Raw genomic sequence first — 13,377 nt, forward strand, 5'->3', positions numbered from 1 at the left:
GCAACACAAACGTCCTTTCACAAAGTTTCCAACTATCTTTGATATATTTATAATGCCAGTAAACCGACAAACACGTAACCACAGTGAGCCAGCCTGCCCTTCTGAAACTCTTGTCCGAACGCCTTACTTTCAAATTTTCAAGTTACCTAACGTTACTGCTGCATTACTTAAGGTGGAAGCGAAAAATGTAAAAGCTTCTGAGCGAACACCAGTCAGAATCCGAATGTTAAACAATACACCTGCATATAGTCAGCACAAAAAGATTGCTCACACATTAAAATCATGCCCAAGATAATGGAACGATGACGTTCAGAAGTAAGTTATAATCCAGCGTCAGGTAATTTAATGTGGAAGCGAAGAGTTGCAATAGAGCTTCTGGGCAACTTCAATGTTAAGAATCAGTAGTTTAAAATTATACAAGCACATACAGGTGCTGGTCATAAAATTTGAATGTATGCAAGACATGGGTTTCAGCTGTCATGTTCCTTATGCCAAGCCACTCTTGAACAAGAGACAGCGTCAGGAAAAAGGACTGGACTGCTCCTGAGTGGTCCAAAGTTATGTTCCCTGATTAAAGTAAATTAGATTAGATTAGATTCGACTTTATTGTCATTGTGCAGAGTACAAGTACAGGGCCAATGAAATGTAGTTAGCATCTAACCAGAAGTGCAATATATTACATTATTTACATAAAGTGCAGTAGTGATATTATAGTGATTTTCGTGCCCTGCCCAGGCAGCGTTTATGGTAGATGTCCTCGAAGGAACTTGAAACTGGACACCTGATCCACTGCAGTTCCGTTGATGTAAATGGGGGCGTGAGCTTGATTCCTAGTCCGTCTGAAGTCCATGATGATCGCCTTTGTTTTGAGCATGTTTAGTACTAGGTTATTGTTTTGGCACCACAAGGACAGATGCTGTACTTCATCCCGGTAGGGCGTTTCATTATTGTCTGTAATCAAGCCTATCACCATGGTGTCATCTGCGAATTTGACTATGGTGTTTGAACCATAGGCAGGTACACAGTCATGGGTGAAGAGAGAGTACAGAATCGGGCTAAGAACACAACCTTGTGGAACGCCAGTGTTCAAGGTGATGGTTGATGAATGAAGGTTGCCTAATCTAACAGATTGGGGTCTGTTAGACAGGAAGTCTAAAATCCAGTGGCAGAGTGATGTGCTGATACCCAGATGGTTGAGTTTGGATATCAGCATAGACGGAATCACTGTGTTGAATGCAGAACTAAAATCGATGAACAGCATACTCACCTATGAGTTTTGACAGTCCAGTTGGGTTAGTGCCGTGTGTAGTGCTGTTGAGATAGCGTCCTCGGTGGATCTGTTGCTACGATAAGCAAACTGGTGTGGGTCCAGCGTAGCAGGCAGGCAGGATTTCAAGTGAGAAAGAACTAGTCTTTTAAAGCACTTGGAAATTATTGGGGTGAGTGCTACAGGTCGAAAGTCATTAAAGTCTGAAGCAGTAGAATGCCTAGGCACAGGCACAATGATGGCTGACTTAAAGATAGATGGTACAGCTGCCTGGGCAAGCGAAACATTAAAGATGTGAGCGAAGACACCCGCAAGTTCCACAGCACAAGCTCTTAGCACACGGCCAGGTACACCATCAGGGCCAGCTGCCTTCCGTGCATTCACTCTGCTCAGCATGCGACTGACATCCGAAGTGGAAAGTACAAGTGGGTTGTCGTCGGTGGAAGATTTATTGAAGATATCAATATCATCTGGTCGAAACGAGCGTAGAAGTTGTTCAGCTCATCAGGGACTGAAGCACTGTTGGTAGATGGAACAAAGCTAGTTGGTTTATAGTCAGTCAGGGCGTGTATTCCCTGCCACGTACGCCGAGGGTCAGAGGAGGTAAAGTGCTCCTCAATCCGGCGTTTGTAGCAGTGCTTGGCTATAGCTATTAGTCTCTTCATATTGCCAGCAACCCCAGTGGGCGGTACAGAGGACTCTTGTACCCTGAGCGCTTGTTGATTTGTTTCAGGACAGAGTTAGTGTAGGTGTCCAAGTGGATGTGTGAGACTGTGGTGGCTCGGGCAGCATACTCACTCCAGTCGGTGTGCTGGAACTGTTGCTGAAGGAAGGAGTCAGCCCCATCCATCCAGATCTTTACAGTTCTGGTTGAAGGCTTAATCCTATGCATGACTGCAGTGTATTTGGGAAGCAGGAACAAAGAAAGATAATCGGACAGTCCAAGATGGGGGAGGGGTGTTGTTTTGAAGCTGGTTAAAGTCAAACCGATGCTGAATCCGGTGTTTGTGCGGTGAATGTTAATTTCCAAAAGTGTCTGTCTGTCGTAACTGTAGTTCGCAAGAGTTATTTGCGCAAGAAAACTGGAGATAGCTAAGTACAGAAGTATAACATCACTAAAACCGGTAAGACGCTGAGCCTCGCAGTGTGATCGCGATGCCATCTTGGTCCTGGGAGACCAAGGACCATTTCCTATGGAAATCAAGGTCCCAGAATCTGGAGGAAGAGAGGAGAGGCACAGAATCCACGTTGCTCGAGGTACCCTGCAAAGTTTCCACAGTCAGTGGCAGTTTGGGGTCCCATGTCATCTGATGGTGTGGGTCCACTGTATTTTCTGAGGTCCAAGGTCAACGCAGCCGCCTACCAGGGAGATTTAGATTACTTTATGCTTCCTTATGCCTCCAAGCGAGGTGGGTTAGTGCAGTGTGTAGTGCTGTTGAGATAGCGTCCTCGGTGGATCTGTTGCTACGATAAGCAAACTGGTGTGGGTCCAGCGTAGCAGGCAGGCAGGATTTCAAGTGAGAAAGAACTAGTCTTTTAAAGCACTTGGAAATTATTGGGGTGAGTGAGGCACAAGCACAACGATGGCTGACTTAAAGATAGATGGTACAGCTACCTGGGCAAGCGAAACATTAAAGATGTGAGTGAAGACACCCGCAAGTTCCACATCACAAGCTCTTAGCACCCGGCCAGGTACACCATCAGGGCCAGCTACCTTCCATGCATTCACTCTGCTCAGCATGCGACTGACGTCCGAAGTGGAAAGTACAAGCTCGCACAAATCACTCAGAGAGAGCGGGCAGCATGCACAAAACACTCAGAGAGAGCGCGCAGTTTGCACAAAACACTCAGAGAGCGCGCAGATTGCACAAAACACTCAGCGAAAGCGCGCAGCACGCACAAAACCCTCAGCGAGAGCGCGCAGTTTGCACAAAACACACAGAGAGAGCGCAAAGCTCGCAAAAAAAAACTCAGAGAGAGCGCGCAGTTCGCACAAAACACTCATAGAGAGCGCGCAGTTTGCACAAAACACTCAGAGGGATGCGCAAAGCTCGCAAAAAAAAAAAAAAAAAAAAAAAAAAAACCTGAGAGAGCGCGCAGCGCGCACAAAACATTCAGCGAGAGCGCGCAGTTTGCACAAAACACACAGAGAGAGCGCGCAGCACGCACAAAACACACAGAGAGAGCGCGCAGCACGCACAAAACACTCAGAGAGAGCGCGCAGCACTCACAAAATTTCTGTTGAAGCCATAGCATAACTCAATGGTGAGTCAAAAGCGGCAGAGGTTACTTTTTTTTTTAAAAACCGTGACCCAGGCAAAGCTCCATATTTGTAACGGCAAATGCAAAGCTGGTTAAGGCATAACTTTGTTGGGGTTAACCTTTTGTCTGAAGTGTCTTACATAACTTCAAGTCTTGTGTGAATGTGTTCACCGGAAAAATACTCCAACAGCGCTCCGTATAACATGGATAAAACAATTATTTACAACACATACCAAGTCGACGTTAACAGAGCACGTTTTATAAATAATATAGAAGACACGGGTTAGCCTTTTTTTTGTAAGCACAGGGCTGACATTTTATGAAACACACTTTACCTTGTGTGAGCACTATATCTACAATGTTTGAATCCATTTTTAAAAAAGGTTCTTCTTTTTTGCAGCTTGAACACAACTAAATCAGATGCAGTGGGCATGTAAATTTTGCAAATTTGTGTATGAAAGAAAGGGCAACTGCTTAGACATTAAAGATACAGAAACATGGTGGTTACAGCCACCAGTGAAACGCATGTTGGAGCGCTGGCCAGCCCTTTTCAGAAAGCAGCAGGTATGGTAACAAATATGTAATTTATGTAAAATAAAACATACAATCGTATTAACATGAACATATTACTTCTACAAGAGTAAATGTATTTTAATTTGTGTAATCTGTTAATGTGGTACAAATCGAATTATGGCTCTATGTGTGCTGTGTTTTTCCTAAAGGTTTTTGCTGAGTTCACAAGGGTGGCAAGTAAAGATCTTGAACAAGACTTTTTTGAGGCCTTGGACAGTCACACCCCACGATTCCTTGAGATCTTTAAATCCAGGAAAGGAATTATTGGCAGTACACTTGCAGACATTGTTGCCCAAGTTGAAATTAAGGTAAGGAATCTTTTTATTACAATTTGGAATGTTACTTTTATAAGAGTGATCCAGTCACCTCCTTAATGGAACACTAGATAATATTTTTTACCTTAATTTTTTAGCTTAATTACAGCTTAAAAATCATTGTGATGCTCCACTGATCTTAGCTAGTGTTCCTTTAAGGTTGGTTAGTTTTCCTGTAGACTTGTCATCATCAACTAATTCCAAACATGAGAACCAACATTTATTTGCCATGGAGCTGCACTATTTCCCGAAAACTATTAAAGACAAATCAGTTATTTTTGTGCTGTGTAATGTTTCTTTCATTTTTAATGGTTCTTTCTAAAACCATGGAGCCCAAAGACAGACAAGTTAAACAAAACAGCACAAACACCCAATAATATTTTTTTTAGCAGATGAATCCTGTTTTAATGGGATGGTAACATATATTATAGAACACAGACACCTATGTGTTTTAACTTATAATTTATCACACATTTGTCTCATGTTTATTTTTAGATATTTTGGTTTGTTTTTTCTTAACTTGTAGATCCAGGATATTACAGCAATGTGGACTGCTGTCCTTCGTTGTCTTCCAGGTTTATCTTGGAGATTAGGCAGTGAGTACTTCAAGGTCTGTTTTGTAAGTATTACATCAAATTGTATAATTAAAATTTACTTAGTGAAGACATGAAGGTTTTGCAATAATATATTTTTTCATTATATTTACCTTTTGTCTGCAGGATTCAGATACCATCACAGATTTCATTCAGGTTCCTGATGGGTTATTGACTGTTATACCTGAAGACAGCCAGCAACCAGGTCCAAATGCCATACACTTTGAGCCATCTAGCATTAATATCATACTGGAAGGTAACGTTATGGAGAACATTGAAAACCATGCTCAAGCTATTTGCCTGACATTTGAACTACTATAAAACCTTCATTTGGACTATCCCAAAAGACTGGAGAACACATTTGACTTGCTAAACCTGGGAGTAGGCAATCTGAGCCCAAAATAATTTAAGGGATTTCTAAGTTTCGATGGACCCAGCTTTACCCTCTTATTGATGTTAGGCTCTCATTTATATGGTTTGCACTTGCAAAATGTTCTTGTGTTGTTCATAATGTGTCAAAGCACTTAAATTTATTGTGCAAAACTTTAGCTTGGTTAAGTGCATTAAACATTATTGTACATTTTTGTTTATTACACAGACTGTGCCATTTGAGTCATTCAAGAATAAAGATTACTGGAGGTTTTCTTTTAAAAAATATTTTTAATTGACTTAAATGTGGAATTAATTTTATTTTTGGGTAACTTTATGTATTTAGATAGGCTGATGTGCTCTGTGATGTAATGGAATTTGATTAAAATAAACCAGAAGTACTACTGAATAATAATTCTTTGTTGTGCTTACTTTATTTTTCTAAGGCAATCGGTTTCCTAAATTCTATTAAGTAAACAGGACTCTTGTGGAATTATGTTAACTTGGGTAACATAAGTTGGCAGTACTTAAAAATGGCAACTTACATCTATGTACTACTTAATGTCAGAACAACTCATATCAATTAAGTAAATACAGTTGCGTTTTAAGTACACTTAAATGATAGACGTTAAGTTAACATAACTTCAAAATAATAGTTATATTTACTTAACTATTTCAAGGCAACCGGATTCCTAAATTCCTTTAAGTAAGATCAACTTATCACATTTTACAGTGCAAAGAAAAACCTCAGCGAGAGCCCGCAGGACGTACAAAACACTCAGCGAGAGGGTGCAGCACGCACAAAACCCTCAGCGAGAGCGCGCAGCACGCACAAAACACACAGAGAGAGAGCGCAGTTTGCACAAAATACTCAGAGAGACCGCAAAGCTCGCAAAAAAAACCTAAGAGAGATAGCGCAGTCCGCACAAAACACTCAGCGAGAGCCAGCAGTTTGCACAAAACACTCAGATCGCAAAGCTCGCAAGAAAAACCTCAGACAGATCGCACAGCACGCACAAGATACTCAGAGAGATCGCAAAGCAAAAAAAACCTCAGAGAGAGCGCACAGTTTGCACAAAACACACAGAGAGATCGCAAAGCTCGCAAACAAACACAGAGATCGCAAAGCTCACAAAAAAACCTCAGAGAGATCGCGCAGCACCCACAAAACACTCAGAGAGATCGCAAAGCTCACAAAAAAACCTCAGACAGATCGCGCAGCACCCACAAAACACTCAGAGAGATCACAAAGCTCGCAAGAAAAGCCTCAGAGAGATCGAGCAGCACGCAAAAAACACTCAGAGAGATTGCAAAGCTCACAAAAAAAAAAACATCAGAGAGATGGCGCAGCACGCACAAAACACACAGAGAGATCGCAAAGCTCACAAGAAAACCTCAGAGAGAGCGCGCAGCCCGCACAAAACACTCAGAGAGATCGCAAAGCTCACAAAAAAACCTCAGAGAGATCGCAAAGCTCGCAAGAAAAACCTCAGAGAGATCGCAAAGCTCACAAAAAAAACTCAGACAGATCGCGCAGCACGCACAAAACACACAGAGATCGCAAAGCTCGCAAAAAAACCTCAGAGAGATCGCAAAGCTCGCAAGAAACGCCTCAGACAGATCTCGCAGCACCCACAAAACACTCAGAGAGATCACAAAGCTCGCAAGAAAAGCCTCAGAGAGATCGAGCAGCACGCAAAAAACACTCAGAGAGATCGCAAAGCTCACAAAAAAACCTCAGAGAGATCGCAAAGCTCGCAAGAAAAACCTCAGAGAGATTGCGCAGCATGCACAAAACCCACAGAGAGATCGCAAAGCTCACAAAAAAACCTCAGACAGATCGCGCAGCACGCACAAAACACACAGAGAGATCGCAAAGCTCACAAGAAAAGCCTCAGAGAGATCGCAAAGCTCACAAAAAAAACTCAGAGAGAGCGCGCAGCACACACAAGATACTCAGAGATCGCAAAGCTCACGAAAAAAAACCTCAGAGAGATCGCGCAGCACGCACAAAACACACAGAGAGATCGCAAAGCTCACAAAAAAAAACTCAGATAGATCGCGCAGCACGCACAAAACACACAGAGATCGCAAAGCTCGCAAAAAAACCTCAGAGAGATCGCAAAGCTCGCAAGAAACGCCTCAGACAGATCGCGCAGCACCCACAAAACACTCAGAGAGATCGCAAAGCTCACAAAAAAACCTCAGACAGATCGCGCAGCACCCACAAAACACTCAGAGAGATCGCAAAGCTCGCAAGAAAAGCCTCAGAGAGATCGCAAAGCTCACAAAAAAAACTCAGACAGATCGCGCAGCACGCACAAAACACACAGAGATCGCAAAGCTCGCAAAAAAACCTCAGAGAGATCGCAAAGCTCGCAAGAAACGCCTCAGACAGATCTCGCAGCACCCACAAAACACTCAGAGAGATCACAAAGCTCGCAAGAAAAGCCTCAGAGAGATCGAGCAGCACGCAAAAAACACTCAGAGAGATCGCAAAGCTCACAAAAAAACCTCAGAGAGATCGCAAAGCTCGCAAGAAAAACCTCAGAGAGATTGCGCAGCATGCACAAAACCCACAGAGAGATCGCAAAGCTCACAAAAAAACCTCAGACAGATCGCGCAGCACGCACAAAACACACAGAGAGATCGCAAAGCTCACAAGAAAAGCCTCAGAGAGATCGCAAAGCTCACAAAAAAACCTCAGAGAGAGCGCGCAGCCCACACAAAACACTCAGAGAGATCGCAAAGCTCACAAAAAAACCTCAGAGAGATCGCAAAGCTCGCAAGAAAAACCTCAGAGAGATCGCAAAGCTCGCAAGAAAAATCTCAGACAGATCGCGCAGCATGCACAAAACACACAGAGAGATCGCAAAGCTCATAAGAAAAGCCTCAGAGAGATCGCAAAGCTCACAAAAAAACCTCAGACAGATCGCGCAGCATGCACAAAACCCACAGAGAGATCGCAAAGCTCACAAAAAAAACTCAGAGAGAGCGCGCAGCACACACAAGATACTCAGAGATCGCAAAGCTCACAAAAAAAAACCTCAGACAGATCGCGCAGCACGCACAAAACACACAGAGAGATCGCAAAGCTCACAAAAAAAAACTCAGATAGATCGCGCAGCACGCACAAAACACACAGAGATCGCAAAGCTCGCAAAAAAACCTCAGAGAGATCGCAAAGCTCGCAAGAAACGCCTCAGACAGATCGCGCAGCACCCACAAAACACTCAGAGAGATCGCAAAGCTCACAAAAAAACCTCAGACAGATCGCGCAGCACCCACAAAACACTCAGAGAGATCGCAAAGCTCGCAAGAAAAGCCTCAGAGAGATCGAGCAGCACCCACAAAACACTCAGAGAGATCGCAAATCTCATAAAAAAAACCTCAAGAGAGATCGCGCAGCATGCACAAAACACACAGAGAGATCGCAAAGCTCACAAAAAAAACCTCAGACAGATCGCGCAGCACCCACAAAACACTCAGAGAGATCGCAAAGCTCGCAAGAAAAACCTCAGACAGATCGCGCAGCATGCACAAAACACAGAGAGATCGCAAAGCTCACAAGAAAAGCCTCAGAGAGATCGCAAAGCTCACAAAAAAACCTCAGAGAGATCGCAAAGCTCGCAAGAAAAACCTCAGAGAGATCGCGCAGCATGCACAAAACCCACAGAGAGATCGCAAAGCTCACAAAAAAAACTCAGAGAGAGCGCGCAGCACGCACAAGATACTCAGAGAGATCGCAAAGCTCGCAAAAAAAACCTCAGACAGATCGAGCAGCATGCACAAAACACACAGAGAGATCGCAAAGCTCACAAAAAAAACCTCAGACAGATCGCGCAGCATGCACAAAACACAGAGAGATCGCAAAGCTCGCAAAAGAACCTCAGAGAGATCGCAAAGCTCGCAAGAAACGCCTCAGAGAGATCGCGCAGCACGCACAAAACACACAGAGAGATTGCAAAGCTCGCAAAAAAACACTCAGAGAGATCGCAAAGCTCACAAAAAAACCTCAGACAGATCGCGCAGCACCCACAAAACACTCAGAGAGATCGCAAAGCTCGCAAGAAAAGCCTCAGAGAGATCGAACATCACGCAAAAAACACTCAGAGAGATCGCAAAGCTCACAAAAAAAACCTCAGACAGATCGCGCAGCACGCACAAAACACACAGAGAGATCACAAAGCTCACAAAAAAAACATCAGAGAGATGGCGCAGCATGCACAAAACACACAGAGAGATTGCAAAGCTCACAAAGAAAAAAACATCAGAGAGATGGCGCAGCACGCACAAAACACTCAGAGAGATCGCAAAGCTCACAAAAAAAAAATATCAGAGAGATGGCGCAGCACGCACAAAACACACAGAGAGATTGCAAAGCTCACAAGAAAAGCCTCAGAGAGATCGCAAAGCTCACAAAAAAACCTCAGAGAGATCGCAAAGCTCGCAAGAAAAACCTCAGAGAGATCGCAAAGCTCGCAAGAAAAACCTCAGACAGATCGCGCAGCATGCACAAAACACACAGAGAGGCTCACAAGAAAAGCCTCAGAGAGATCGCAAAGCTCCCAAAAAAACCTCAGAGAGATCGCGCAGCATGCACAAAACCCACAGAGAGATCGCAAAGCTCGCAAAAAAAACCTCAGACAGATCGCGTAGCACGCACAAAACACTCAGAGAGATCGCAAATCTCATAAAAAAAACCTCAGAGAGATCGCAAAGCTCGCAAGAAAAACCTCAGAGAGATAGAGAGATCGCAAAGCTCACAAGAAAACCTCAGAGAGAGCGCGCAGCCCGCACAAAACACTCAGAGAGATCGCAAAGCTCACAAAAAAACCTCAGAGAGATCGCAAAGCTCGCAAGAAAAACCTCAGAGAGATCGCGCAGCACGCACAAAAGACACAGAGAGATCGCAAAGCTCGCAAAAAAACACTCAGAGAGATCGCAAAGCTCACAAAAAAACCTCAGACAGATCGCGCAGCACCCACAAAACACTCAGAGAGATCGCAAGAAAAGCCTCAGAGAGATCGAACATCACGCAAAAAACACTCAGAGAGATCGCAAAGCTCACAAAAAAAAAAACATCAGAGAGATGGCGCAGCACGCACAAAACACTCAGAGAGATCGCAAAGCTCACAAAAAAAACCTCAGACAGATCGCGCAGCACGCACAAAACACACAGAGAGATCACAAAGCTCACAAAAAAAACATCAGAGAGATGGCGCAGCATGCACAAAACACACAGAGAGATTGCAAAGCTCACAAAAAAAAAACATCAGAGAGATGGCGCAGCACGCACAAAACACTCAGAGAGATCGCAAAGCTCACAAAAAAAAAAACATCAGAGAGATGGCGCAGCACGCACAAAACACACAGAGAGATTGCAAAGCTCACAAGAAAAGCCTCAGAGAGATCGCAAAGCTCACAAGAAAAGCCTCAGAGAGATCGCAAAGCTCACAAAAAAACCTCAGAGAGATCGCGCAGCATGCACAAAACCCACAGAGAGATCGCAAAGCTCACAAAAAAAACCTCAGACAGATCGCGCAGCACGCACAATACATTCAGAGAGATCGCAAAGCTCGCAAAAAAAACCTCAGACAGATCGCGCAGCATGCACAAAACCCTCAGAGAGATCGCAAAGCTCACAAAAAAAACCTCAGACAGATCGCGCAGCATGCACAAAACACACAGAGAGATCGCAAAGCTCACAAAAAAAACATCAGAGAGATGGCGCAGCATGCACAAAACCCACAGAGAGATCGCAAAGCTCACAAAAAAAAACCTCACACAGATCGCGCAGCACGCACAAAACACTCAGAGAGATCGCAAAGCTCGCAAGAAAAGCCTCAGACAGATCGCGCAGCACGCACAAAACACACAGAGAGATCGCAAAGCTCACAAAAAACACAGAGATCGCAAACCTCACAAAAAAAACCTCAGAGAGATGGCGCAGCATGCACAAGACACTCAGAGAGATCGCAAAGCTCCCAAGAAATATGTCAGAGAGATCGCGCAGGGCGAACAAAACACACAGAGAGATCGCAAAGCTCGCAAGAAAAAAAAAAAAACCTCAGAGAGATCGCAAAGCACGCAAAAAAAGACAGAGAGATCGCAAAGCTCACAATAAAACCTCAGATAGATGGCGCAGTGCGCACAAGACACTCAGAGATCGCAAAGCAAAAAAACCTCAGACAGATAACGCAGCACGCACAAAACACACAGAGAGATCGCAAAGCTCACAAAAAAAACCTCAGACAGATCGCGCAGCACGCACAAAACACACAGAGAAATCGCAAAGCTCGCAAAGCTCACAAAAAAAACCTCAGACAGATCGCGCAGCACGCACAAAACACACAGAGAGATCTCAAAGCTCACAAAAAAAACATCAGAGAGATGGCGCAGCATGCACAAAACACACAGAGAGAGCGCGCAGCACGCACAAGATACTCAGAGAGATCGCAAAGCAAAAAAAACCTCAGAGAGAGCGCACAGTTTGCACAAAACACACAGAGAGATCGCGCAGCACGCACAAAACACACAGAGAGATCGCAAAGCTCACAAAAAAACCTCAGAAAGATCGCAAAGCTCGCAAGAAACGCCTCAGACAGATCGGGCAGCATGCACAAAACACACAGAGAGATCACAAAGCTCACAAAAAAAAACATCAGAGAGATAGAGAGATCGCAAAGCTCACAAGAAAACCTCAGAGAGAGCGCGCAGCCCGCACAAAACACACAGAGAGATCACAAAGCTCACAAAAAAAAACATCAGAGAGATAGAGAGATCGCAAAGCTCACAAAAAAACCTCAGAGAGATCGCAAAGCTCGCAAGAAAAACCTCAGAGAGATCGCAAAGCTCGCAAGAAAAACCTCAGACAGATCGCGCAGCATGCACAAAACACACAGAAAGATCGCAAAGCTCACAAGAAAAGCCTCAGAGAGATCGCAAAGCTCACAAAAAAACCTCAGAGAGATCGCAAAGCTCGCAAGAAAAACTCAGAGAGAGCGCGCAGCACGCACAAGATACTCAGAGATCGCAAAGCTCACAAAAAAAAACCTCAGACAGATCGCGCAGCACGCACAAAACACACAGAGAGATCGCAAAGCTCACAAGAAAAGCCTCAGAGAGATCGCAAAGCTCACAAAAAAACCTCAGAGAGAGCGCGCAGCCCGCACAAAACACTCAGAGAGATCGCAAAGCTCACAAAAAAACCTCAGAGAGATCGCAAAGCTCGCAAGAAAAACCTCAGAGAGATCGCAAAGCTCGCAAGAAAAACCTCAGACAGATCGCGCAGCATGCACAAAACACACAGAGAGATCGCAAAGCTCACAAGAAAAGCCTCAGAGAGATCGCAAAGCTCACAAAAAAACCTCAGAGAGATCGCAAAGCTCGCAAGAAAAACCTCAGAGAGATCGCGCAGCATGCACAAAACCCACAGAGAGATCGCAAAGCTCACAAAAAAAACTCAGAGAGAGCGCGCAGCACACACAAGATACTCAGAGATCGCAAAGCTCACAAAAAAAAACCTCAGACAGATCGCGCAGCACGCACAATACACTCAGAGAGATCGCAAAGCTCGCAAAAAAAACCTCAGACAAATCGCGCAGCACGCACAAAACACACAGAGAGATCACAAAGCTCACAAAAAAAACATCAGAGAGATGGCGCAGCATGCACAAAACACACAGAGATCGCAAAGCTCACAAAAAAAAACCTCAGACAGATCACGCAGCATGCACAATACATTCAGAGAGATCGCAAAGCTCACAAAAAAAAACTCAGACAGATCACGCAGCATGCACAAAACACTCAGAGAGATCGCAAAGCTCGCAAGAAAAGCCTCAGAGAGATCGCGCAGCACGCACAAAACACACAGAGAGATCGCAAAGCTCGCAAAAGAACCTCAGAGAGATCGCAAAGCTCGCAAGAAACGCCTCAGAGAGATCGCGCAGCACGCACAAAACACACAGAGAGATCGCAAAGCTCGCAAAAAAACACA

This window comes from Hoplias malabaricus, chromosome 15 (genome assembly GCF_029633855.1).
Source record: "Hoplias malabaricus isolate fHopMal1 chromosome 15, fHopMal1.hap1, whole genome shotgun sequence".
NCBI lineage: Eukaryota > Metazoa > Chordata > Actinopteri > Characiformes > Erythrinidae > Hoplias > Hoplias malabaricus.